The 27,833-nt window shown below is 36.1% G+C and overlaps 1 long non-coding RNA gene across 1 annotated transcript; it reads left to right on the top strand.

Moving 5' to 3' along the window:
- The first annotated feature begins 845 nt into the window (after positions 1–845).
- On the top strand, positions 846–27,508 carry LOC140501006 (uncharacterized). Its single transcript, XR_011966019.1, has 4 exons — positions 846–923; positions 2,548–2,624; positions 5,355–5,510; positions 27,063–27,508. It is a non-coding gene; the product is annotated as an uncharacterized lncRNA (long non-coding RNA).
- Positions 27,509–27,833: the final 325 nt, after the last annotated feature.

The raw sequence follows: 27,833 nt of genomic DNA, 5'->3' as shown, positions 1-27,833 counted from the left end.
CATAGTTCAATGCCAAACACATTTACCTAAAAGACTATTTTCCAGAGCATTAACACAAGAGAAGTGCACCCATGGAAGTCAGATGAAGCAATACAAGGGACCTCTGAAATTCTCTCCTAACAACTTTAGTATCCCAAGTGAGACATGGAGGGTACTGGCACAGGACCACCCAGGATGGCATATCTACAGAAAGAAGGTGCCATGCTCTATGAGTAAAGCAAAATTGAAGTAGTTCAAAAAATGTGAGAAGCACAAATCTAGAGACATCTCTACTCCAAACATTCATATGGATTATTTGTGCCCAACCTGTGGTAGGATCTTCTGAGCTCATGTTGGACTCATCAACCACCATCAAACAAACTGTACCTTGACCCCAACATCATAAAGTCATTCTTAAAGTACAAAGGACCACCAAAAACAAGATGCAACCTTCATTACCTGGAGAATGTAGGAGTTTGTGTCCTGGAGAACTTTAATTATATATAGGAAGCATCTTGAGAGACTGTTGAGTGTTTTGTAGATGTTACTCATCTAGTTATGGTTGGCTAGCCAGGTGATGAAGAGACTATTTCATTGGTTACAGAGGTATTCAAAAAGACCTTTTAGCACCAGCCTCTTCCCATTTTGAGTCATTCACTTTTGGGGAATTTGGTGACTCTTACGGCATCTAGCGAATGATGAAATGCCTTGGGGCCTTCTTCTCTGAGACCATGTATCCTGGCAAAATGGTTTAAGTTGGTAGCTTTTAAATTTGTTCTTTTCAATTCTAGGTAAAAAAGACCAAGGATTCTAAGACTTTGTGAGTTCATAGATTCCAGAGCATGCCTTGTCAACCTGACATCCCAGAGTCTGAGTTCCATTCCAGTGCGGTATCAATACTTGAGGACTAAAGAATAGCCTTTGCTAACCAAGGCAAGTGGAAGGTAAGAATGAGACAAGGGCTCATCTTCAGTCATAACAAATCTGGGCATAATTTGATATAACTCTGATGCAATTCAGCTGTTATAAGAATTTAATCATGACTTTAAAAAAAAATTTGAATAGAAATGGTTCTCCTGCTCACACTAGAGTGATGCTCTGCTTCTGAAGAGGGCATGGTTTCAAATCATACCTTCCATGTTTACTCTTTGTGTAATCTTCAGCTTAATTCCTTGATCCTCAGTTTCCTCACATGTAAAATGAGGTTGAACTAAATACACTTGGAGTACCTTCTTTTTTCAAACCTCTGGTTCATGTTTTTCCATGTGATTTTCTCTTTTGTTTCCATCCTACAAAGAAAGATCAGGGAATTTTCTAACTCATTTACCTTTTATAAATACATAGCTTGAAAATTTCCAGTGAGATCCACAATGTCAGCCAGGCAAATTATTTTTTGCAGACTGTCACCTTGTACACTGTGGCTGTTAATGTCAGGAGATTAGAGGTGCCTGCTCTTTGTATTTCTACATAGAAAAACTTCACATTGTCACAGAAATATTTTTGTTTCTTAGGCCAAGCGGCCAAGGATAACTGTCATGGTTTTGCTCAGATTTGTGGCCAGAAAGTCGACAATATAGATAGTAGTATTTATCCACTCAGCTTATACAGACTTTCATGAGCCACAGATTCCAGGAAGGTTCAGCAGTTCATGCAAGAGAGCAGGGACATTCTGCCAGTCAAGTGAAACCATCAGGAAAAATTGTCTTTTGCTGCAAAAATATATGACTTATGGGTTAACACAATGAAGGACAGTAAAGTTCTTGGTGCTCTTCCCCTCTCCTTAGCATAAATGGGTCCCTGATCTGTTTTTGTGTAGTAGTTCTGGTGCAAAAAACCTGTCTGCAGTAAGGTGAATTACATACACTCAGTTAATAAGGGAAGAGCCAAAATGATTACCACAGAGGGCAGTGCCATGCTGATGAGAGCTCAAGCTGAGCTTCTCACAACTACCTTAGCCAGTTGTTGTTTATGCCTTGAACTATTAACTGTGAAGAATATGTCAATGATGGGCCATTCCAGTCGGAAAACTTCATCAGAGTCTAAATCCTCCTGAAGTTGACCCCACTTACAATTCTCTGTTTACCCCTAGAATCTTATTTGACAGTTAATTACAGTTTGCCTGAACTGCTGAACTTCATGCCTCACAGACCAGTACAAATTCACCAACAAAATAAATTTAGCTTTGCTTCTTCTGAATTAAAAGGTTGAAGCTTTCATGAGGAAGCTGGACTCTTTGCCCTCTACTTTGAAAAATGAAGGCTCTCCAATGCATGACTTCTCTGTTGAATACCCCCAGTTGTGACAGTGCTGGGAGAGTAGTGGAAAACACGCCTGGGAAAAAGAAACACACCACCAATTGCTCCATACCCTATTTTAAGTTTAAATTCCCAGAAAACTCTCGAAGGCCAGCATTCTTAATGTGAAACAAATTCTATTTGTAATCAGTAAGACATTTTTCCCCTTTAACTTGGGCCTAGAGTTTTTGGTTTTTTTTTTTTTTTAATATGGGATGGCTAGCAAGGTAAGAAGGGTGCTGACGCAGCATTATATTTCTGCTACCCTTTTTAGGTCCCAGGTTCTCATGGTCTAATTAGACTCTGCATGAGAGATGCCATTTGAACGTACTTTGAATTCTCCATTTGAAGGTATGTGGAGAAAAGAGAAAACCTGCTAACAGACATATAGTCCTCTTATAATTTTTGCCTTTAAGGACAGTATTTTTTTAAACTTTTTATCTTCATGGTGTACTTTGAAATTAAGCAAGAATTCAGATCCAGAGTTCAGAAAAAAGGAAATACTGTCACATGAGGCATTTAAAATGGCTTTAAAAGAGCACTTTTAAAAAAAATTGTGGAATGTCTAATTCATTTAGTTTAATCTTTAGATTTATTGCATAGTTCAATAACTTTGACAGTCTCATTATTAAATGTTTGCAACATTATTTGTAGTGTCAGATATGGTCAGGAGGTAAGAAAAAGGGAAGAGGAAACAGCACAGAGACTGTTATCAGGATTGGTACTTGAACCTTAAGTACTTACACTTATAAAAGGGAAGGGAGCAGAGGTAGAAAGGGAAGTATCTAAAATTTTCCTACTTTAAAATAATACAGCACTTTAAAGCTGAGCTCACCAAAAGAAATCTTTTAAATTAGAAGCTAATAAAACTGAAAAGGCCTCTCAAATTGCTCTCTTTTTTGTATAAGCTACAGGAGCTCTAGCTATTCATTTTCTTCCTTCTTTCTCCTCCTTCTTCCTCTTCCTTTTCTTCTTTTTCCTCACTCATTCTCTCCCCTTCCTCTTCTTTCTCTTCTTCCTTTTCTTCCTCCTTATTCTCCCCCTACTCCTTGTTATCCTCATCTTTCTCCTTCTCATTCCTCCTCTTCCTCTTCTCCTTTTTTTTCCTTATCTTCCTTCTCATTTTATTGTTTATTTTTTCTTTCCTTCCTTTCTTTGTTTCTTTGTTTTTTTCTTTCGCCATCAAGAGCCTCTCCTACACAAACCATACCTATTGTTACTGTATCTTTAAAGGACAAGAGTTGGAAAATACAATTATCATTCTCTGAGGAATATGAGTTTAACTGTTATTCTGGAGAGTTAACACTAATGTTTGATGGAATGAAAGAAAAAAAAGTAAAGAGAATGAAGTTCAAGCCATATGCTGTAAAAAAAATATGAAGATAATTCTTTTTTCATTGAATTATTTTATTTGTTTTCAGTGTTCGACAATCACTTCTACATATCTTAGTTTTTTTCCTTTCCCTCCGCCTGATTTCCCCCTCCCTCAGTGTATAGTCTAATTACGTGTTCTACACGTACATTCCTATTAAATGCATGTTGCATACAAGAATTAAAATGAATGAGAGAAACCATAAAACAAAACAAAACATAATACAAAAGAACATGGTCTGTTTCTATCTGTGATCCAATTCCATAGTTCTTTCTCTGGATGTGAAAGGCATTTTGCCTCAAGAGTCCACTGGAAATTTTTTAAGTCCATGTATTTCAATGAAGTACTAAGTCTACCAGAAAAATTCCTCACACATTGTGGTTGTTGCTGTGTACAAAGTTCTCCTGGTTCTGCTCCTTTCACTCAGCATCAGTTCATGTAAGTCTTTGACCAGGCCTCTCTGAAGTTTTCCTGTTCATCGTTTCTCATAGCACAACAGTATTCCATTATATTCATATACTATTGGTCAGCCATTCCCCAATTGATAGGCATGCCTTTGGTTTCCAGTTTTTGGCCACCACAGAGAGAGCTGCTATAAAAATTTTTGTACATGTGGGACTTTTCCATTTCTATGATCTCTTTGGGATAGTCCCAGAAGCAATATTGTTGGGTCAAAGGGTATGCACATTTTTGTAGTCCTTTGGGCATAGTACCAAATTGCTCTCCAGAATGACTGGATCAACTCACAGCTCTACCAACAATGAATCAGTGTTCCAACTCTCCCACATCTTCTCCAACATTTGCCATCTTCCTGTTTTGTCATGTTAGACAATCTGGTAGGTGTGACATGATGAAGATAATTCTTAAGAAGAGAAAAGCATGATAGATTTGCTTGAAATAATGAGCAAAATGAGCGGAACCAGAGAACATCATATACAGTAACAGAGATATTATTTTAAGAACAACTTGGAGTGATTAAGTCATTCTGATTATTATAATCACCCAAATTAACTACAAAGGATATATGATGGAAAACACTATCTGCATCCACAGAAAGAATGGATAAATAGTTGCATGTATCAATTGGTTTCACATATATTATATATATATATGTATATATATGTATATATATACATATATGTATATACATACCTATTGTCTAATGGTAGCTATCTCTAGGGTAGGGGAGGGAAGAAAAAGAAAAAAAGGAAATTTGCCTGATAGCTTTATTATATATTTAAAAGGAATAGCAAGTTGTACATAATAGATTTACAGTTTCATGTAAAATATTTTTTATTATATTACATTATTGAAATACTTGTTTTATTCCATAAATTAAAAAAAAATATTTTTTTTTAAAAAAGAAAAGGCCTTATAATCTTAAGAGTAGCAAGTTGTGAGACTGTTCCCAAAACTGAGCAGGAGTTAGTGGGCAGAATTATGTTTAAAGGTGACTTTGACTGTGATCTTTTCCACAGCTGGTGCCGTATAATCATTTATATATTTCTTTTATTGGTTGTTACCCTGTTAATAAGTAATATTACTAGTAACCCTTGATTTTTATTTAAGCCTGGGAGATTATGCACACTGTATATGTCTCTTATTAGGGATCTCCAATATCTATTTCCTTAGACTTAATCTATATCCTAGAAGAAGTATCATTTGAGGCAGTATAATCAGATTAGACAAATAACTCTCTCTGCTTTAAGGCCTCAAAGTTCTACACTGCAATAATGAAAATGTTGTGTTTATGCAACACCATGGAGGCATATGTGTTGTGTCCTGATGGAGGCCCAGATCTCATCACCATCTCAGACCACTTTACAAAGCTCGTCTATGTCTGGTATTTGTCTTCTTGCTGCAATGTATGTTGTTTTTTCTTCACATAAATAGAGAATAACTGTGTGTTGTAACTTAAGGGGCACTTGTAAGGATTTTTCCCACATAGATACTACAAATATGCCCCTTTACCTCTGTACCTGACATACCACTACTTAAAACCTATTCTTTTGGAGTGTCAGGTATTCTTTAGTGCCTTCAGGACTGGGAGCCTCCAGAAGTCACCTGTTAAAACAGGAAAATTACTGGAATAATGCATGCTATGCTATTATCAGTCAATGTCCCCTTAGAATGTGCTAGTTAATTGTAAATCTTCAAGGTATGGTGTATAAGAAAGACAACTTATGTTCAGAAAAAAAGGCAGAAGCATTTGAGTACAGTGCACTTTCTTAAACATTTGAAAAAAAGTAACAGAGTGTGTCTGGGCAGTGCAGTTGTGGTGGTGGGTAAGTAACAGGAAGGTATTTGACATCCAGTACGTGTATGGCAAAACTTCATGATAGATGTCACTGAAGACAGACCACTCATGTTTGCCTAGGGTGGGTCCTGGTCTTTAATATCAAAATTGTAGTTGAAGTGAAACTTTGGTAATTATTATTTGGGGAAGACCCTACATCAAATCCAATAGGATGGTCTCATATACACCAGGAGACTATTACTGTTGTTTTTTTACTACCAATTCCAAAAAGCTATTGAGTACCACAAAAGAAAAATAAAGTAGAATCACAGAATGTCAGAATTAGTCCAATCACCTTGTTTCATAGTTGAGGAAACTGAGGTCTAGAGAGGTTCAAAATGTCACCAAAGTAACATATCTAGCAAGTTATAGAACAAATGTCAGAAATTATGTGTTTTGACTCTGAAGCCCATATTCTTTCTCGTATAGCACTCTGTAGGCTCATTCATTTTGGCTATTGGCACATATTGTGACTTTCTGAGCAAATTTTACTTCCAAACTTTCTTGCTGTTTAAAATACACCTTTTTACAAGTGAATACCATAAATATGCATTAAGTTCCACCTAAGCAAGGAGAGCTGCAGTAGACCCTGAGGGAAGATACAACATTTACATTAGATTGATCTCTCATATCAAGAAACTATGAGTTTACAGATAGATAAGATAACACACAGTTTTCTTACACTTAATTCCTCTCCATTCACTCTAAGATCCAGCTACATTCATCTCACTGTTACTCCTACAGACACTCCACCTCTCCACTTAGTACTTATTAATTGACCATCCCCCAGGACTACATCTTACATATATAGTCATTTGTGTGTTATTTTCCCTACTGGAATGTGAATCTTTGAAGGCAAGGACTTGGTGTTTTTCTTTGTTTCCCTAATGCTTAACAACATGATGAACATATAATAACTGTTTAAAAAATACTTGTTGAAAAATTGACAAATTTAGATTATTAATGATAGTAGGTAATAAATATAAACCTTATTCTGAAACTACTCTTGTAATTAATTTGAATGTTTTTTCTTCCTCCACTAATGTATTCAAACAACTTTCAGAATAAGAACTAAAAGGGAGCTTGTTTAAAATTTTATTTTCTTCTTTCTCCATTCTCTGATTATTTTGTTGAGTCTATACATGTAGTTGTAAGAAATTTGTCTTTCTAATAGAATCTGTGCTTTCTCATATTTTGTTCCTAGAGGAGCTTGCCAAGGTATTCACAGTAATGGAGGAAGAACATAGAATCATAAACTTTGAGTACTTGTTGACAGATGTTTTCCCCTATGGCCTAAGGCCTAAATCTCAGTAATAACAATAATCATGTTTAAGGGGCAAAGTAATCTCCAAGAGTAAAACCAGTATTTTTTCATCTTAATGGACGCGGCTGTTAGGGAGAGATGTAATATCCCATTTCATTTTCGTGTACCACCTGGGCAATTTGTCTTCTATAAGAATGACCGAGGGTTACTGGCATGAGAAATAGCATGCAAGCATTAGTATGGAGGAATGGAGGAAGACTTACCATAAAAGAGGAAATATAATAAGTTTAAGGAAGAAACATGAAGTAATTTTTTAACTAAAATCTTTTTACAACCTCTGAGAATTGTGACCAGAGGACGTCGTTGAAGCAAATTTTCGAGTATGATTTGAAACAAGTTTCATAATGTGAGCTGACATTTCATAATATTTCCCAGAATGGGAAGCTACATAATAAGTATAAGATTAGTTCCAGAGAGTCAATAATTCTTTTCAATCTTTATATAAAGGGGAACAGGGGACAGTCCCATTGAACCTGATGAGCTTGCCAGGTAGTGAACCTTTGTTTCCAGTATCTCAAGACAGAGATACCCTACCACTATAGAGAGTGAAAGCATGCCCATTGGAACCCTGCTGAGTGGCCAGAAGAGAGCTATTGATTAGGATTCAGAGATCAGGGTTGCCCCCAGGATTATGTGATTTACCAGGATTATGGGCAGAATGGGCTCTGTTGCAAGGGCTGTTCCTCTGTTATAAACTGCAAAAGAGAGCTAGAAGACTGCTCTCATTCTGCTTTTTAAAATCTTTTTCCTTTTTCACTGTGTAGACCAGAAGAGGATGAATCTATGTTATTGTGGAGGTAGAGGAAAGAGAGGGAGGATACATATGCAAAGTATCCTCCTAGAAGAAGTTACTGATAGCTTTGAAAGAGAAGTACATGGGAGTTCCACAGCTTTTTCAGCATAAATCAGAAGCCTAGAAACTGAGAGTAGATTGTTCTGGTCAAAGAGATCATAGCAAATAGGATGATGGTTCATCAAAGCACATGGCAATCTGCCTGTGTCATGGGAGAGGGCAGTTTATGGGCAATATTCCTGATGCCTAGACATCTGTGTAGAGAAGGTAAATTTTTCTAAGTTTCTTAGAATCAGTCTTTTAGACAGATAAGATAAATGTTTTAGTATCAAAGTTGGCATTGTCTCATGACTAATTCCATGTTTGAGATTAGGCTCACATAGAATTAATTTCAGAAGCTGATTTTATTGACATGGAAAATTCCCAGATAAGGAAATTTCTCATACCAGTGCAGGTCAGCATCTTGCTTGCAACTTATAATGTTAGGAGGTTGCACAACTAGTACATGGTAGAGGCAAGATAAGGAGGAATAAAGAAATTACAATTAGAGCTAATCCAAATTGAAATGGACTATCCTTCCTAGAGTTCTTTAAGAAAGGGTGAATGAATAGGTGTATGGAGAGGTTTGTATGAGGTGGGGAGGTGGGGAAGGTTGTAATAGATATAGGTATACTGGATAGACTCTAGGTTTTCTTTCACCTCTGAGAGTCTATGATTCTGCAAATTTTCTCCATTAATTTCTGTATTGGAAAAAGCTTATCTTTCCCTGTGGAATCTATTGTGAGACATAGAAATATTAATCTAAAGAGGCAATATTTCTGAGTAGCAGAGGAAGGAGAGAAATCAAGAGTTTTATTCTAGATCTCTTTCTTACTCATTTTAGTGTGTAAGCCTGGGGGCATTTCTCTGACTGAGTTGTTTTCTTCATGTGTGAATGGGATTGAAGGACTCTGTAATCTTTCCTTGGTTTATAAGTGAGACTCATATATAAGGTGATCTTACTCTTCACAGAAGAGAAAATTTTAAAGTCACAAAATAAACTGAGGGTCACCTAAAGATCAATGGAGGAACACCTTTTGTGTGTGATCAGGCTGCAATACATCAATGATATCATCCAGAAAGGGCAGAAAGAAGTTAATTGGAGAGGACAACAGAAAAAGAAAAGATGGGCCTGCAATGTAATGAGAGTGAGACATATAGGCAATGGAAGCCTGTGTCTACTATTGGAATCCAGTGTTTAAAATTAATGTGAAATCTAGAAGTTTGCTTGCATGTTCCATAGGCTCCCTAACAAGGATGTAGATCATGAACAGGAGGAGCATGGGATGGGGAGGTGGAGGAGGCAGAGGCAAATTTTATTCTGTGTGATTGGAGAGACTACATACATGAAGAAAATCATAGGATATCATAGTATAAAATTAAACAAATGTACTCCATTCCACTATTTCTGTCCCTCAAGCTACCTGACTTTAAAGGAGAAAGAGGGAAGAGGATATTTGGTTTCTTTCCTCATCCTCCAGCTTTTCTATTTATCCTAAATATATGGAGACAATCTGCTACAAAAACAAAACAAAACAAAGAAACCAAACCAAACCAAACCAACCAACCAAACAACAACAAAAAAAACCCGTCTCCAAAGCAATAACCATGAACCAAAGATAAAGAAATTTTATCTGTTGCTGAAGTGACTGATCCTGGATGAGTCTATGATCTAGGATACATAGAATCTGTGACAAGGCAGAAAAATAAAACATGGAAAAAACATGAAAAAAACATAAATTGATGCTCACTGACCCTGAGTTCACTTTACACTCTTCCCCCACTTCCTATGCTATCAGTAGAGAGGCAGCACTAGCAGAGCAGAACCCCTATGACCCAATTCCCCTTCCTTTTCCAATGCTATGGAGATCTGAGCTCTGGAATATGGGAATTTGTACCCTGGCCATGACAGATAGGTGGCTGTAGGCCCTCAAGAACAAAAATCTACTGAGAGCAATAACCCTGTATCACCAGTGCTATAAAATTCTGAAGCACCAGTGCTAGACCAAAGAACTAAGCAAAAAAAAATGATCAGTGTGAAGAAAATATGAAAACAAGAAGACTGAATTTATCAATGATTTCAGAAAGACAAAGATCTTGAACATAAACAAATAGATCAACAGGAAAAACAACGATAACAGAAGGAATAAATCTTCCAGATCTAGTAAATAAATTCAGGTATCTATCAATAAATACTACAAAACAAAGGAAGAAGATCCAATACTTGATGAAGCAAGTGTATAATTTGAGGAGAATAAAGAGCCACAATATGTTGTTCCTAGTGGTTTAAAAGAGAAATGAGAATTATAGAAACAAAATTTATGATATTCATGAAAAAAAATAATAAAAAAGCCAAACAAATAGAAAAACTGGAATCTGCAATGGCAAGCCTAACAAAAGAAACAAATAAGTGAGTAGATTTGGAGCATAAATATACTAATGTGAAGGATAATCTAGAAAAAGAGAAGCAAAATGAAATAACATTAAATGAAAATATGCTGACTGGTAGAACCAAAATGGAAAAATAGTGCAAGCACTCAACCCAGGTCTCCCAACATTTCTCCTTGAACAACTTTGAAAACAATACCCCAAATAAAATTATGGAGTATCACAATTAACAAAAGATCAGAGTGAAACAATTTTTCCCATCCCAAAACAATTTAGGAGGTTAGAAGGAAAGGTCTGTGACACTGAGATAAGGACTGGCCTAGAGTCATGCAGCAGTAACACCAGCTGTGGCCATTGGAGGTAGTGGTAACAGCAGCAGTAATAGCTTTCAGAGCTCTCAACCCAGCTACAGAAGATTGGGCAACTAGTCAGAAAGAAACCCCAGTGTTAGCACTGAGCACAGGAATGGACACTGTTGGGCAACTCCATTGACCATAGCTACTTCTGGGCCTCAGTTCTAGGATAAAAATGCATGCTACTGCTTGCAATCGCAGTAAAGCAAGGCCTCTGTTGAACAACAGTGCTTGTAGTCACAAGAGAGCAGGGCCCCTGAGGAACAATAGTGATTGCATCTCTAAGAGATCAGGGCCTCTTCCTTCATAAGAATAAGATCACAGACCAAGAGAGTAGTGACTACACATCTCTCTGGGTCATGCCACCTTGGAAACACCAAAAACTGACAAACCACTAGAAGCAGGTTTGAAAATAGCAGTACCAATAAACATTGTTTGGAACATTGCCTTCACCCCTACATGAGTATAGCCCAACTTTAACATAAAATTCAAAGTCAAGAAATAGACAGGAAAAGTGAGTAGAAAAAGAACCTGTATATTAAAAAAAACTACTAGGTGACAGGGAAGCTCAAAACATAAACTCAGAAAATAACAATGATAGGAAAGCAGCTATAAGCAAAACCTCCAAAAAAAAAAAAAGGATTGGACATGAGCCTCAAAAGAATTTGTTAAAAATTAAAACAAGGAGCAAAAACGTGATTCAAAAAATCAGAGTAGAAGAGGAAAAATCTGGAAAGAAATGAGTATGATGAAAGAATATTGTGTAAAGAAAATGGATAGCTTGCTGAAATTCATAAAAAATGTTGAAGAAAATCACAACTTAAAAAACAGAATTGGCCCAATGGTAAAAGAGGTTCAATATAGATTGAAGAAAATAATTTCTTTCCAAAGCATAATAAGCCAAATTGGGGGTGGTGGAAGACATACAGAAAATCAGAGGAAAATTATTCCTTAAAAATTAGAATTGGGCAAATGAAATCTACTGACTATGAACCATCAGGAAACAATAAAGCAAAGTCAAAGCAATGAAAAATAGAAGGATACTGAAATATCTCATAAACAGAAAGACACACACAGTTAAAATAATGGGCTGAAACAGAATCTATTATATTTCAGTTAAAGTAAAAAAGGCAGGAGTACAAAGTAGGATATTAATGAAGCAAAAGCAAAAAAAATATACTCAATTGGAAGAGATAATTGGGGAAACTACATCTTGATAAAAGGTACAATAGACAATGAAATAACATTAACACAAAACAGATATGCGTCAAATGGCATAATACCCAAAATCTTAAATAAAAAGCTCAGTGAATTAAAGAGAAAATAGTATCTTCCCCTATCAGAACTAGATAAATCCAATCATAAAATAAATAAAAGAAAACTTAAGGAAATGAACAGAACTTTAGAAAAATTAGATATGATAAACAACTGGAGAATGAATGGGAATTTGAAGGAGTATCCCTTTTTCTCAACTATTTGTGGCACTTTGCAAAAACTAACCATATACTATGACATAAAACAAACACAGAAAAGAAGAAATATTAGATGTACCCTTTCAAAACCATAATGCAATAAAAATTATATTTGATAAAAAGCCTGAAAAGCATGGATTAAAATTAATTGGAAACTAAAATGACCTAATTCTAAAGAATAAGTCAAAGAGCAAATCATAGAAACAATAATGTCATTAAAAATAATGAGAATAATGGGACAACCTACCAAAATTTATGGAATGTAGGCAAAGAAGTACATGGGGGAAATTTCTATCTCTAAACACTAACAGCAATGAAAAAGAGAAAGAACAGATTGATTTGAATGGCATGAAACTAAAAAAAACTTTTAAAAAGCATATTAAAATGCTAAATTAAATACCAAAATGGAAATACTGAAAATTATTTTTGTTACTATATCAAGTTGTTCTAATAAATATCCAAAAATATTTGCTTTATTTTTAAGTAAACTATTTCTTTTGTATACGCTATTTTTCAAAAAAACTTTTGCTTAAATTTTTTGAGCCAAATTCTTTCCCTCTCCAATTCTTTCTCACCCATTGAGAATGTAAGCAATATCATATAAATTATACATGTGAAATCATGCAAAACATATTTTCATATTAGCCATGTTGCAAAAACACACAAGGAAGATTAAATGAAAAAAATACTTCAGTATGCACTCAGAGTTCATTAGTTCTCTCTCTGGAAGTGGAGAGTATTTTTCATCATGAGTCCTTCATTATAGTCTTGGATATTACATTGTTCACAACATTACTGTTTACTCTCTATAATGTTCCCCTGGTTCTGCTTACTTCACTTTTTATCAGTTCACATAAGTCTTGCGATGTTTTTTTTGAAGCCATCCTGCTAGTAATTTCTTACAGTGCAATACTATTTCAGCAAAATCATATGCCACAACTTGGTCTGCTATTCCTCAATTGATGGGCATCCTCTTAATTTTCAATTCTTTGCCCTTACAAAGAGAACTGCTATAAATAGTTTGGTGCATATATATCCATTTCTTTTTCCTTGTCTCTTTGGGATATAGACCTTGTAGTGATATTCCTGGGTGAAAGTGTATGTAAAGCTTTTTTGTCCTTTGATCATAGTTCCAAATTGTTCTCCAGAAGGGCTAAATCAGTTTATAACTTTATCAGCAGTGGATTTCTTTCCCAGTTCTTCCACATTCCCTTCTGCTTCTGTCATTTTCCTTTTCTATCATGTTAGACAATCTGATAGATGTGAAGATGTACCTCTTAATTTGCATTTCTCTAATAAAAAAAAATGATAGGGCTTTTTTTATATGACTACAGATAATGCAGTAGATAGTTCATAATAATTAAGGAAAAAATCAGAGCTATATGATTTATTCACAGAAAGGAATGAGAAAGAAGTCAATGGATTCTCCGAGCAATTTAAAGACTTTGAATACAAAGTGAGAGATTTTTATACATTAAAAACAATCAATTAAATTAAAACAATTAGTTAAAGGAAAAGTACAAAAGTAGGCAATCTGATTTGGAATTGGAGGAAAGAATAGGAATTTTTCAAGTTGGGAGAGGAAGAGCTAATATGTACAGCTCCCTGAAATAAGAAAAAGAGGTGCCCCAATCAATCAAATAAACATGGTAACAAAAACTGATTGACCAGTATAAGGCCAGTTTTCAGATAAAACAAATGAATTGCCTAAGACGCATAACTAATTAGTGATCCTTGTATCAATCTTCCTTCCTTCCTTCCTTCCTTCCTTCCTTCCTTCCTTCCTTCCTTCCTTCCTTCCTTCCTTCCTTCCTTCATCCTTCCTTGCTTCCTCCTGGAGTGTATAAAAAAGGAAGGGGAAGAGGAGAAGGAGGATAGAGAAAAGTGCATGTTTTGCCAGAGTCAAATCCAGGGCTAGTAGTGAGGAAATGTCATAGTAAAAAAAAAAAGAGCTTATAAGGAAATGTGTGAGAAAGACTGGAGAAGAATTATAAAGGGCAGAAGAAGGGAAGTCTTACCTTGATATTGGGAGGGGCTTCCATTGATGAATGCTCCCATGGATGAAGAGAGATTCTGGTTAGTGAAGAGAAATGGGGACCTTACACTAGATGTGACCTGTGGTGTTTGGTACTTGAAAAGCCTACTCATCCTACATGGAGGGGGGACCTGGAACCTCTAGGGTCAACTGGCACCTGAGTGAGTGGGAGATCATGGAATCAGGAGATTTCTGAGGCAAATGAGGAAAAGGTAATCAGGGAAAGGTTTATATGAGTGGTAGACTAAATAAACATGGACATGGTGGAGAATATGCCATCACATGGGACAGTGTCTTCTCTAATGCCTGTAGCAATTAACATTGTTCTAGGACTGAAGCACAATGGAAAAAAGAAAACCATGGTATCGAGCTCTACAAGGCAGTGTCAAAAATACCTAGGGAAGGAAAGTCTAGAATGGATACTTTGGGATCTTTCATTGCATGAGGATAACAGAGAAAATAGGTAGAACAAATAATTATAGGGGCCATTAATCATGCAATGAGAGTCTAAAGTAGGCAGTAAGAGAGGATGAAAAATGAAGAGAGTGAGAGAAATCCTTTGTGAAAAAGGGTGCAAAAATAAAATTAAAAAAATAATGAACAGGACTAGTTGAAGGGAAGGAGAATAAGGAGGAATTAATTTGATTAACTGAGAGGAGAAAAAGTAGGGGAGAGAGGCAAAGAAAGAAAGAGAGAGAGAGAGAGAGAGAGAGAGAGAGAGAGAGACTAAAAAAAATTCTAAAGAGAAATGGGTAACAAATGAGAGGAGGGAAGGAGGGGATTGGGGAAGAGGAATAAAAAATTGTACATAATAGATTTGCAGTTCACATACAATCATCTTTTTGTTTTTTATTCTACTATGTTATGAAAATGCTAAGGGGGTTGGGCACCTCATCAGAGAGAGCGAGTACAATTGACCCTTTGTTGACATTGGGCATAGGAGACACTGACTGGATGCCTATGTACAGTTTAGAGTCATAATTCCAGGGCAGAAAGGAGCACTGAGGGTAAGACCAAGGTAGTAGGGGCCCTGGACATAGTACCAAAGCAAGAAGGACTACTAATGCTTGTATCTATAGGATAGTGAGGCCTTTCTTCTGTAAAGACCAAGGTACAGATTAGAAGAGCAGTGACCATACCTCTCTCCAAATCACACCAACTTGAATACACCAAAAGCTTGCAGATTCTAAGAAATAGTTCCGAACAGCAGTACCAAAAAACCTGAAGACTTGAGACAGTGTTTCCATGCCCCCAACCAGGTGAGCAGAGCACATCTTTAACATCAAGTTCAAGGTCAAAAATAGACCAAAAAATAAGAAAAAAAAAACAAAAAATAATTTGATCATAAAAAGCTACCACAGTGGCTGGAAAGACTAAGACAGACTCAGAAGAACACAACAATGTAAATGCAGGTACAAAGCCTCAAAGAAAGGTGGTAATTGGGCAAGCCTAGTAAGTATTCCTTGAAGAGTTAAAGAAAGAGATAAGAGTGGTGGAAGAAAAACTGTGAAAAGAAATGAGAGTGGTGCAACAAAATTATGAAAAGTGAATTAAATAGTTTGGTAAAAGAGGCACAAAAATTCACTGAAGAAAAAAACTACTTAAAAAACAGAAATAACTAATCAATCTATCAGAAAAATATTTTCTACAGGTAGAAAAAATAATTTGAAAATTAATCTGGAAGAACAAAAGGTACAGAATATCAAGGGAATTAATGAAAAAAAAAATGATAGGGAAGGTGACCTAGCCCTACCAGATCTCACATTGTATCATAAAGCAGCAATCATCAAAACCACTTGGTACTGGCTAAGAAACAGAGACGTAGAACAGTGGAATAGGTTAGGTACTCAAGACACAGTAGTCAATGAATATAGCAGTCTACTATTTGATAAACCCAAGAACTCTAGCTTCTGGGATAAGCGCTCACTGTTTGACAAAAATTACTGAGAAAACTGGATAACAGTATGGCAGAAACTGGGCATAGACCAATGCCTGACACCATACACAAGAATGAAGCCCAAAGGGATACATGATCTAGGTATAAAGACTGATACTATAAACAAATTAAGGGAGCAAGGAATAGTGTATTTGTCAGATTTATGAAGAATGTAGAAATTTATGACCAAACAAGAGATATAGAACATTATGAAATGCAAAATAAATAATTTTGATTTCATTAAATTGAAAAGGTTTTGCACAAAGTCAATGCAACCAAGATTAGGAGGGAAGCAGAAAACTGGGAAAGAATTTTTGCAACTAGTGTCTGTGATAAAGGCCTCATTTCTAAAACATATAGAGAATTGAGTCAAATGTACAAGAATACAAATAATTCCCCAATTGATAAATAGTCAAAGGATATAACCAGGCAGTTTTCAGAGGAAGAAATTAAAGCTAACTATAGTCATATAAAAAAATACTCTAAATCACAATTGATTAGATAGATGCAAATCAAAACAACTCTGAGGGACCACATCACACCTATCAGATTGGCTAACATGACAAAACAGAAGAATGAGAAATGTTGGAGAAGATGTGAGAAAACTGGAACACTAATTCATTGTTGGTGGAGCTGTGACCAGATCCAATCATTCTGGAGAGCAATTTGGAACTATGCCCAAAGGGCTACAAAAATGTGCATACCCTTTGACCTAGCAATCACTTCTAGGACTGTATCCCAAAGAAATCGTAGAAATGGGAAAAGGTCCCACATGTACAAAAACATTTATATCAGCTCTCTTCGTGGTGGCCAAGAACTGGAAATTGAGGGGATACCCATCAATTGGAGAATAGCTGAGCAACTTGTGGTATATAAATGTAATGTAATATTATTGTGCTGTAAGAAATGATGAACAGAAAGACTTCAGAGAAGCCTGGAAGGACTTATATGAACTGATGCTAAGTGCAAGCAGCAGAACCAGGAGATCATAGTATATACTAACAACCACAGTGTGCAAGGAATTTTTCTGGTAGACTTAGCCTTCACAGCTATGCAAGGACCTAAAACCTTCCCAAAGCACTCCTGAAGCAAAATGCTGTCCACATTCAGAGAAATAACTATGGAATAGGAATGCAGAATGAAGCAGAATATTTTCTCTTGTGTTATGTTATATTTTGTTTGGGTTTTTGTCATGGTTTCTCCCATTCATTTTAATTTTTTAATGCAACATGACAAAGGTGAAAATGTGTTTAATAAGAATGTATGTGTAGAATCCATATAAGATTACATGTCATCTCAGGGAGGGAGAGAAGAGGGAAGGATACAAAATCTAAGACTTATGGAAGTGACTGCAGAAAACTGAAAACTAATAAATTAATAATAAAAACAAAACAAAGCAAAACAGAAATGGTCAAATGGAAAGAGATGTACAAAATCTCACTGAAGAAAATAATTCCTTAAAAATTAGGTTTGGGCAAGTGAAAGCTTATGATTCTATGAGAATCAATAAAAAATAAAACAAGTCAAAAGAATGAAAGAACAGAAGAAAATGCGAAATATCTCATCAATAAATCAGTGGTGGTGGCTGTCCTTCATTCTCAGTGAGTACCAAAGTGACTTCATTTTACTAGAGTCAAATTTCAGTGTCTGACTATGTCTAATTAGACCATTACAAGCTCAGAATTCTCTACCATAGGTTGGGCACAGATAGTCTGTGTGAAAATTTAGGTTGATTTTCTAGATTTGCACATCTTCTGTTTCCTTTGAGGTGTTTCAGTTCTGGTTCACTCATGGATCATAGCACCTTCTCTGATGTGGGCATAAATTGTCCTGTGTCAGTGAATCATGTCATACAATCAATTCCAAAGTTCTTAAGAGAGACCTTGATAGTGTCCTTGTATCACTTCTTCTGACCACCATGTGAATTCTTGCCCTGTATGAGTTCTCCATACAATAGTCTTTTTGGCAAGCTTACATTTTACATTTGAGCAAAGAGTTGCTGAAGTAGAGTCTGAATTCTTGGGAGTTTAGTTTGAAAAATGACCTCAGTATCTTGTATCTTATCCTGCCAGGTAATCTTTAGAATCTTCCTAAGACAATTCAAATGAAAGCAATCCAATCTCCTGGAATGGTGCTGGCACACCATCCAGGTTTCACAGGCATACAAAAATGAGGTTAGCACAATGACTCTGTAGACCTTCAGTTTGGCAGTCAGTCTAATATTTCTTCTTTCCCATACTTTCTGTTGGAGCCTCCCAAACACTGAATCAGCTCTGCCAATGCATACATCAACTTCATTATCAATGTGTACATCCCTGGAAAGTGCACTACTAACATAAGTGAAATGCTTTCAATGAAAATGAACATGGCATCAAGGTCAGCTGCTGCACTGATGGCAAATTCTTCAACTTGAAAAGATTACAAACTAAGACCAAACTGGAAGGAGTGTTGGTGCATGACTTTCTGTTTGCTGATATTGTACACTTGGTGTAGCCTCTGAAGATGAGATGCAACAAAGTATGGATCAATTCTCTGCTACTTGTGCTAATATCAACCTAACAATTAACACCAAGAAAACACAGGTGCTCCGTCAGCTATCACCATTCAACTATCAACTATCCATGTGTGGAACCACTGATAGCAGCAAGTGGAGAAATTTTGAATCAGAAAATCAACTGACCTGAAAGATAAATCAGAAAGAAATAATTTAAGAATTACTGATCTACATGAACTCCACAATCAAGGAATAGGCCTAGATATCATATTTCAAGAAATTATACAGGAAAATTACCCCAATATTTTATCTGAAGAAGTTAAATAGACATTGAAAAAATCCACTAATCACCTCCTGAAAGAGATCCTAAAATGAAAACTCCTAGGAATGTCATTTCCAAATTCCAAAGCTCCTGGGTCAAAGAGAAAATATTTCAAATAGTCAGAAAAAAAACAATTCAACTATTGTGGAGCTACAGTAAGGATCATACAAGATTTAGCAGCTTCCACATTAAAGGAACAGAGGTCTAAGAATATGATACTCCAGAAAGCAAAGGAGCTAGGATTATAACCAAGAAAAACCTAGTCAGCAAAACTGAATATAATCCACCAGGGGAAAAATGAAGATTTAATGAAATGAAAGACTTTCAGGAATTCCCAGTAAAAAAAGATCATAACAGAATAGAAAATCTGACATTCAAACACAAGAGAAGCATAAAAAAGTAGATGTAAGTGCAAATAATCACAAGACTTTTAGTAAAGTTAAACTGTTTACATTCCTATATGGGAAGATAACCCACATTAAGTCCTAAGAACTTTATTATTAGGGCAGTTAAAAGGAATTTACATAAACACAAGGCAAAGATATAAGTTGATTATGTTAGAATGATCTCCAAAAAAAGAAATGAAAGGGTGAGAAAGAGGTATGAATTGGGAGAAAGGGGAAGGGAGAGTAGAATGTTAAAATTTTTCTCACATAAAAGAGGCACACAAGGAAGAGCTTTTACAATGGAGGAGAAATTGGGGTTGGGGTAGTTGGCAATATTTGAACCTCATTCTTGTCACAAATGGCTCAAAGGGGGAGGAAATAGACATGCTCAGTTGTATATAGAAATGTAAGTCAACCAATAGGGAAGTAGAAAACTGGAATAAGAGAAGGGAATGAGTGGAAAAAAGAGAAGCAATGGTTAAAAGCAAAATAGACTTTTGAGGAAGGAATAGGATAAGAGAAATAGAGAAGAAAGAAGAAACTTGGATGGAAGGAAAAGCACAGTTAATAATCACAACTGTGAATTTGAATGAAATGAATTCACCCATAAAATGGAAGGAGATAGAAGAATTGATTAGAAATTAAAATTCAACACTACATTGCTCACAAGAGATACCCTTGAAACAGAAAGACACACACAGAGTTAAAATTAAGGACTTCTGAGTGAAATTGATGAAGACTGAGAAAATAATATCCAAGTAAATTGATTTATTAGCAAGTCATACAGTTGCATAACATATTGGATCCAAGGCCCCTCAGTAGGTACAAGGACATTAAATGATAGATAAAATTTTCCTGTAGTTAATATGAGAAACAAATCAGGTTGCATAATCTTGAGAAACAGAAGCATTTCTCCTTTCTGAGTGGCCAGAGTTTGACAAAATCAAAGGGTACTAACTGCAAGTTGTACAGAACATTTTGCAGTATTTTCATGATATCATATGAACAAGGCTTTTGCAGGAATCAAGAAATTTAAGTCACAAAATAGATACTGTTCACAATATGAAATTGATTTGATTCTTTCAATTCCCCTCTTTTATTCTTGGGGACCTTTTTCCCCATGGATTACTTATCAAATGCCAGTCGCATAAGGAAGGTTCATTGTGTACTCAGGATCAATATTTTGAACCATCATCAGATTATTAATAATTAATTTTGAGAAGACTTTGGTATAACTAGTAATGTAACATCTAACACAAACCCCAAAGACAATTATGAAATATAGGCTAATAAGATCCCATTTGACTATGGTAGTCAATATGTCTTCTTGTAACAAAGAGAATAGCCAAGAAAACCAGCAAGAGGGGTCCCATCATGGAGTATCTGTGTCTTTTCTTTTCATCAATTGAGTTTCTGCTATAACCTATTCTATTTAGTTGAGACTTGTTTCAATATCATGAACAATAGGAACAAGAAAATTGATTGATTATAGCACAGACTCCTCCTTGTGAAGCTATAAGAAGGTTTAAGACCATATGGTTTTGTAAGATCATTTGTGCTAATAAATTCACCTCAATGTGGAGAGAGGAGATGGATTCATTTGTGACTTGGACCACATTCTCAATCTCAATGAAGAGATTTCTAGCTGCCTAATCTAAAATGGCAACCCCAGTGTATGGAATTATGGATGAGAGGGTCTTTTTTCCTGGATTATATTCTTTTACAGAGTTACTGATGTTTACATATCCTTATTTTCTTGCTTTTGACACCATGCTCCTCAATTTCTAAATGTTTCTCCACTAGTCCTGTAGAATGATTGACAATTGATACTGACAGGAATAAACAACTGACCCCCACATGTCTCAATTGATATTGACAGGAATAAATAACTGTCTACTAGGAGGAAGTGTGGTATAAGCCTTTCTTCCCACAAATAAAAGAACAGACCAAAAATTCCAACCCTCTGCATGAAGTGTGAGGGCTGGTCATGCCAAAATTTTTGTCATAACTAATAAAACTGAAACAATTTTAAGAAACAGTTGCAAAACTAATATATTTAAGTCTGAAATCTATTCTCTGCTTTATTGTAAGCAACAACTCTGGTACAGGTAAATTTGGGAAAGAAAGATACTGTGTGCACCTCTGAACAGTTACAAAATTTAATGAATGGTGAAAATTCAATGAATGAATGGTGGTTCTGTTTCTCACTATAAAGAATTTGGAAGAGGAGTATCTATTGGTAATGTGACTGTCCTAGTTTTTTGAAGAACTATAGCTCCATTAAGTTTTGCAGTTATATAATCATGATAAAGGTAGGACAAACTGCTTGGCCTTGTTTTAGTATCATTTATAGCTCTATTGGGGCAATATAAATGACACAAAGGCAATATAAAAGGTCTAACGGGTGCAATTATCTTCATAGTTGTCTTGTCTAACTGAGAATCATTTGGAGTAATGGGGAAAGCCACTTAAGAATCAGGTTCACCTTGTTGAATATATTGGTATACCCAGTATCTATGAAGCCCAACTGCTTTAAGATGATAAAAAGCATGTTCTATTTTGACATGAGGCTTACTAATAGAATAAAGACTTCTTTAATTCTCCTGGGAAGGGTGGAATCAAGTGGAAAGAGCAACCAGTAACAGCATCAGAATTAAACAAGGAAATGTGGGAGGTTTAAAACACATGGTAAGTATGATTGTGAGGCATAAGGCAAACATCAGAGTAAAACGTATCCATTTTCCCATAATTTACAAGTTTTCATTTCCAAGATTATTGTTAGGGTTTTTAAGTGGGAAAGGAGAAACACAGTTGATAGTATTAAAATAAAGCAAAGCAAAACATTCCCAGATACATGAAATGGTAAGAAGCAGCTTTTATATGGGCAGAGTATATCTAAGAGTCTTTTCCTCCAAACTTGATTGCAGTTGAGCTGCTCAACAATTCTTGAAATGGGCCTGCTAGGCAGGTTAAGTTGCTAGAAATTCTGATGCAAATGTTATTTCCAGGGTGGGAGTCATGAAGCAAAAATCCAAGGGTCCAATCTGTACTTCAATTCCTGTTTTGTGAATAAGAAGCAACAGATGCATCTCTGTGAACAATGATATGTAGACTAGGGAGAAGGTTTTCACTTTTTTGGGAGGTTGACAAAACAACATTTCAAAAGGAGAGAAGTGTAATTCCACTCCTATCGACAACTCCCACCATCTGACTAGCAGGTAAATCAAGGGGAAGTACATCAGCACACTTTGAGTGAGTTTCAGAGAGTAATTTACCAATAAGAGTTTTAGGTATATGTTCGTATACTCAGCCTGATCTGAATTCTGGGGGGTGATAAAGAGTAAGAAACTTACGAGTATTCTCAAGATAAGAATAAATTTCAGTGTATTGAATCAGTGAAATGACATCCCCATCTGAATTTATATGCACTGCTGGACTGTTCTTGGGCACAATCTCTTTATGAAGGATTTTAGTAATGAAGTTAGTTGTATTTTTAGGACCAGAGAATGTCTCAACCCAATGAGTGAGATGGTTTACATGACAACACAAACTTTATAGTGTCCAGCTTTGGGCATGTATATAAAATCAATTCACAAATGTTCAAATGTGGTATAAGCTAAAGGACATCCAACAAACGCAATTGTTTGGGAGACAAGTTGGTTAAATGCCTGATAAGGGAGGCAAGAAGTATTGATATGAGCTGCAACTGTGGTAATCCCAGAGACAACTCATGCCCACTATATTGTTTAGACTATTTCTTTAGTGTCATAATGCCTCCCTTTACGAACAGATACACATACTGGTGATAGAAGTTCTGGGGGAGGAGTGGCTTACTTTCACAGTCACCAGGACCCTGGAGACCTGTTTTGTCTTAAATCATGATTTCTAATTTTTAACATCAAGGTTTCTGAATACAAGGTGGAAATTATCATCAGCATTAGAAGAAGAGAGGTGAAACACAGCATGTCTTTCTAATGTGGCTAATTTTGCTGGAACATCAGCTTGATATATTATCATGAAACAGGATCAGTAGTACCAGCATGAATAGAACAATAGACAATAGTCAAAGTTTTAGGCAACTGAAGAGCAGAGATTTTTAAGGAAGTTAGCATTAGCAATAACCAAACTAGACAGGGTGAGAAACCTTCATTGCAACCACAGAATTCTATCAGCATGACATCCCAAATACATAAGGAGATGCCGTCAAGATGGTCACACTTTTATTGGTAGCAAGCTGGCAGACTTGCAATCAGCTCATCAGTTCGAGTACTGAGATTAAATGGTAGTGAGGCTGTCTAGATTGTATCATGGTCTGAAACTGCTACTCCAGTATGGACACCATTTCTAACAAAAGAAGATTGGTCAGTATAGAACATGTGGTCTGAGTTCTGAAAGGGAGCATTGCCAAGGTTATCATAGGGTCATTCCACCATGTCCATGATAGAAGAACAATCATTCAATGGCTCCTCTAAGATTGGCAAATCAGGGAGCAATGTGGCAGGATAGAGGATGATACGTCATTTGAGAATGACATTCTCTTTTCCCAATAAGATCACTTCATATTTGGCAAGTCTGTAGTCATAAAAAGACTGAATTTGATGGTGAAGTAAAAAGGCTTCAACCTGATGGAGATGCTACACTGTTAAGGAAGTACCCAGGACCAGATTACAAGCTTTCTTGCCAAAAGATCAGTAGCAGCCATAGCTCATAGGCAAGGTGAAACAGCAGCAGCTACAGTATTAAGCCAAGCATGATAATAAGCTACTGGATGAAAAGCAGAGCCAAATGTTTGGGTCAGGACATTGGAAGCCATCCCCTGTTTCATTCAAGTATAAAGATAGTGATGGCTTACTGTAATCTGGGAATTCCAGTGCAAAGACAAGACCTTTTTGAGATCTGTAAGTATGGAAAGGTGTTGCTGCTCAAGCTGCAAAGGTTCTGGAACAGAATTTTTAGGTAGAGATATATGGTATTTAGTGATCTCCCCAAAGCATGGGATCCCTTGCTGGCAATGTCTGTCCATTCCCAAAATAGCACATAATTATCTTTTGGTTGTAGCAACAGATTATTATTGAAGAGTCTGTACACACTTGAGGGAAACAGAGAGTACCATTAGATACCAACCAAGAAACTCTACTTGTGTAAGGGCACTAGAAGATCTTTGATTTGGAGACTTTGAAGCTTCTTTGATGAAACTGAAAAAGAAGGTGATGGCTGTCATCCTGAGAAATCTCAACATTAGGTGTTTCCAGTAAAGGATCATCAATGTATCAGATTAAAGACAAACCCTTGAAAGTGACAGAAGTTAGATCTTGTTGTAGGATCTGAGAAAACAGGGTAGGACTTTCTACACAGCCTTGAGACAGATCAGTCCATGCCCATTGTATGTTCTTCCACGTGAGGGCAAACTGGTTCTGAGTGTCTAGGTGAACAGCACTGTAAAAGAAAACTGAACACTGTAAAACTGGTGGCATCATGAGGAATGGAAGAGACAGTGGAGGCTCAGTTTGGAACTACTGGATGTCTGGGCATAATATAAATATTAAGGACACATAAATTCTGCACAAAATGATAAAGAGGAAGCCAGGCTTGGCTTCGTTTTTTTGTTTTTTTTGTATTTTTTGTTTTTTTTTTTTTACCAAACAGTATAGGAGTGTTACAAAGGGATTTATATGGAACAATAATACCCTGGTTTCTAAGAGAGTCAGTAATGGGTGAAATACCTTCAATAGATTTCCTTGACAAGGGATATTGGGAAACATATGGTAGTGAGCCTCCTTTGGTTCTAATGGTGATAGGAATAGCATATTTTAACAGCCCTACATATGAGGGTGAGGCAGCATATGTAAAGTCAGGAATGTCAAATGAAATACCTAGACTATCCTCAGGGGTTTCTTGGGTATTTTGAATCAAATAAGAAACAAAGAGAAGAAGTTGTCAGAAAGACATAATGCAATGAATCCCTCAGGGGAACATGAAATAGTGGATCTTGATTTACATAAAGGATCTCAGACTAATAAATTCTTAGAAGATTTAGGCATACTTAGAAAATAATGCTCTACTATTGGAGGACCAATAGTTACCACACTAAGAATCAACTTGGGAATATATGAGAGCTTACCAGAGAGTACAATAGCATTCAAAATCCTCATAGCCATGCTGTTAAAATCTGGTTTTCTTGTTAAAACTGAACTAGAAGTTGCAGTATTTAAAAACAATCATATAATATTTCACCAACTTTAAAAGTGACATATGGTACACCAGAGAAGAGAGAGGAAAAGACTGGGGTAGGGACACCTGAATTGGAAAAAAGTGAAACTTTCTTCAGAATTTAAGTCCTTCTCCCCCAAGGTTCCACACCCTAAGTAGTAGATCTTTCTTGAGCTCTCCCACAGTTCTTCTTATTCTTATTCTTTAAGTTTCACTTTTTATTTCTGCAGTCTTTGATGAAATGTTTCTTTTAGTGACAAAAACATGGTTTTCTGATGCTCCCTGAGCAAAAGCAAGAATAGTCTGTTTTTAGTTTAGATTTTACTTTTGTTTCTTCCTTCATATACATATTGAGAGATGCTTTTAAGTTCACCTATTCCTTTTTTTATTCCAGCCAGGGCAGCTCTTATAAAAATACCATTTTATTTCTGGCAGGGATTGATTAACAAAGACAGAATTAATGATCTTAGAATCTCATGGATCCAGGAGGTCTAACCCTGTAGATAGCTTAGTACTTTTATATAACTTATCCTAAAGGCAGTTAGGAATTTCATTTTCTTCTTGAAAAGTTTCTCAGAATTTGCTCCAATTTTCAGAGCAGATGGTGAATGCCCCATTCCCCTAATTAAAGATTTCTTAGCTTGTAATAGCCCAAAGTAATTGGCTGGTTTGTTGGGGTTCCAACATAAGTCTTGTGAAGTCCAACTGACAAGATTCCCTGGGCCAATAGAAGTGGTACTGGCTGAGATTCTAGCCTCTTTGAAGACACTATTTTCCCTAGGGAAAAGCAAGATTTCCATTAAATCAACCACATCTCCCCAGGTAGAATTATAACCTCTAAATATGACCTGAAATTAAGTTACAACAGTCATAGGATCTTCATTAAATTTAGGATTAACTCCTTCATGTGGAGGGTTCAGAGGAATTAAAAGGTTGATGGAGTCTTAAAGGTAACATATGTCTTGATTGGGTTACATTATATAAAAATCTTTATTGGAGAGGAAAGACACCCATGGTCAATCCCTAAAGTTCAAAAGAAATTTAATCTCCTACTAGAGCAGAAGAGTAAGATGGGGGAGAAAAAGGTATATGGAGAGGAAGTTGAAGAGGGAGAAGGTAGACCAGGATAAATTAAAATGGGTCCTTTAAGAAGTGAAGGGCATGATCCTTTAGCCAAGTCATCACAGCAAAACCAATAGTTAATTTGGTAGGGGTGGGGCTATTCAATGATCAGTCTCAACATCTTTAATATGTACCAATCAAAAGTACGGAATTCAGACCAGAACAATTTATCATGTAAATCCCTTACAATTCTAGACCAAATTTCATGCAATTTAACAGTAATTTTTTTTTTTTTTGTTATTTCCAGGTGAACCAGGAGCTTCCTTGGTCCCAAAACATGAGAAAATTTTCCAGGAGAGTTCCCTTTAGTATGCCACTACTGGATTGCATAATTCCCTTAAGGGGCTTGCCTAAAAATATAAGGGTTTTCCTTAATTTGGAAAGGTTGAGATTGAGACCAAGGGAGAAGTCCAACTTCTGGGCTGTCTACCATGGAGAAGTCCCTCAGTGAAAAATCAACCAAAGTACTCCAGGGCGTTCTTCTAAGATATTATCTTGGTGGCTAGGATCTCTCCCTTGATCTCCTGGTTGACTTGCCAGTTGTTATGAGTGAAATTGATAGACTGAAGAAATAATATCCAATCAAATTGATTTATTAGCAAGTCATGAAGTTTCATAACAATCAGTTACAATACCCTTGAGTAGACCCAAGGACACTGAATGATAAATAACAAAGTTTTCTTAAATTCAGTATATCTATGTGTGTGTATTCATGCATGTATATATTTATCTATTTAATTATCTCTCTACAATGGAAATAAAGGTAGACAGCAAAAGGTGAAGACAAAGAGTGGTATGCTCTGGTAAGATTAGTGTTCTGAGTGCCAAAGCTCAGATCATACTGCACTTGTTCATTTTAGCTTAATTGAGTGCTAAAGCAAATGAACATAACAAAAAAGAGGTTGGGATCAAAAAGGGTTAGAGTATCCATAAAAAATGGACCTCCAGAATTCAATTAATTGAAAATGAATGATCTATTGGAATATTCCAGTTCACTTTGAGGCAGTTTTAAGTATTA

This window comes from Notamacropus eugenii, chromosome 4, assembly GCF_028372415.1.
Source record: "Notamacropus eugenii isolate mMacEug1 chromosome 4, mMacEug1.pri_v2, whole genome shotgun sequence".
NCBI classification, from domain to species: Eukaryota; Metazoa; Chordata; class Mammalia; order Diprotodontia; family Macropodidae; genus Notamacropus; species Notamacropus eugenii.
The sequence above is the reverse complement of the archived record's forward strand: the minus strand, read 5'-3'. Positions and strand labels throughout refer to the sequence as shown.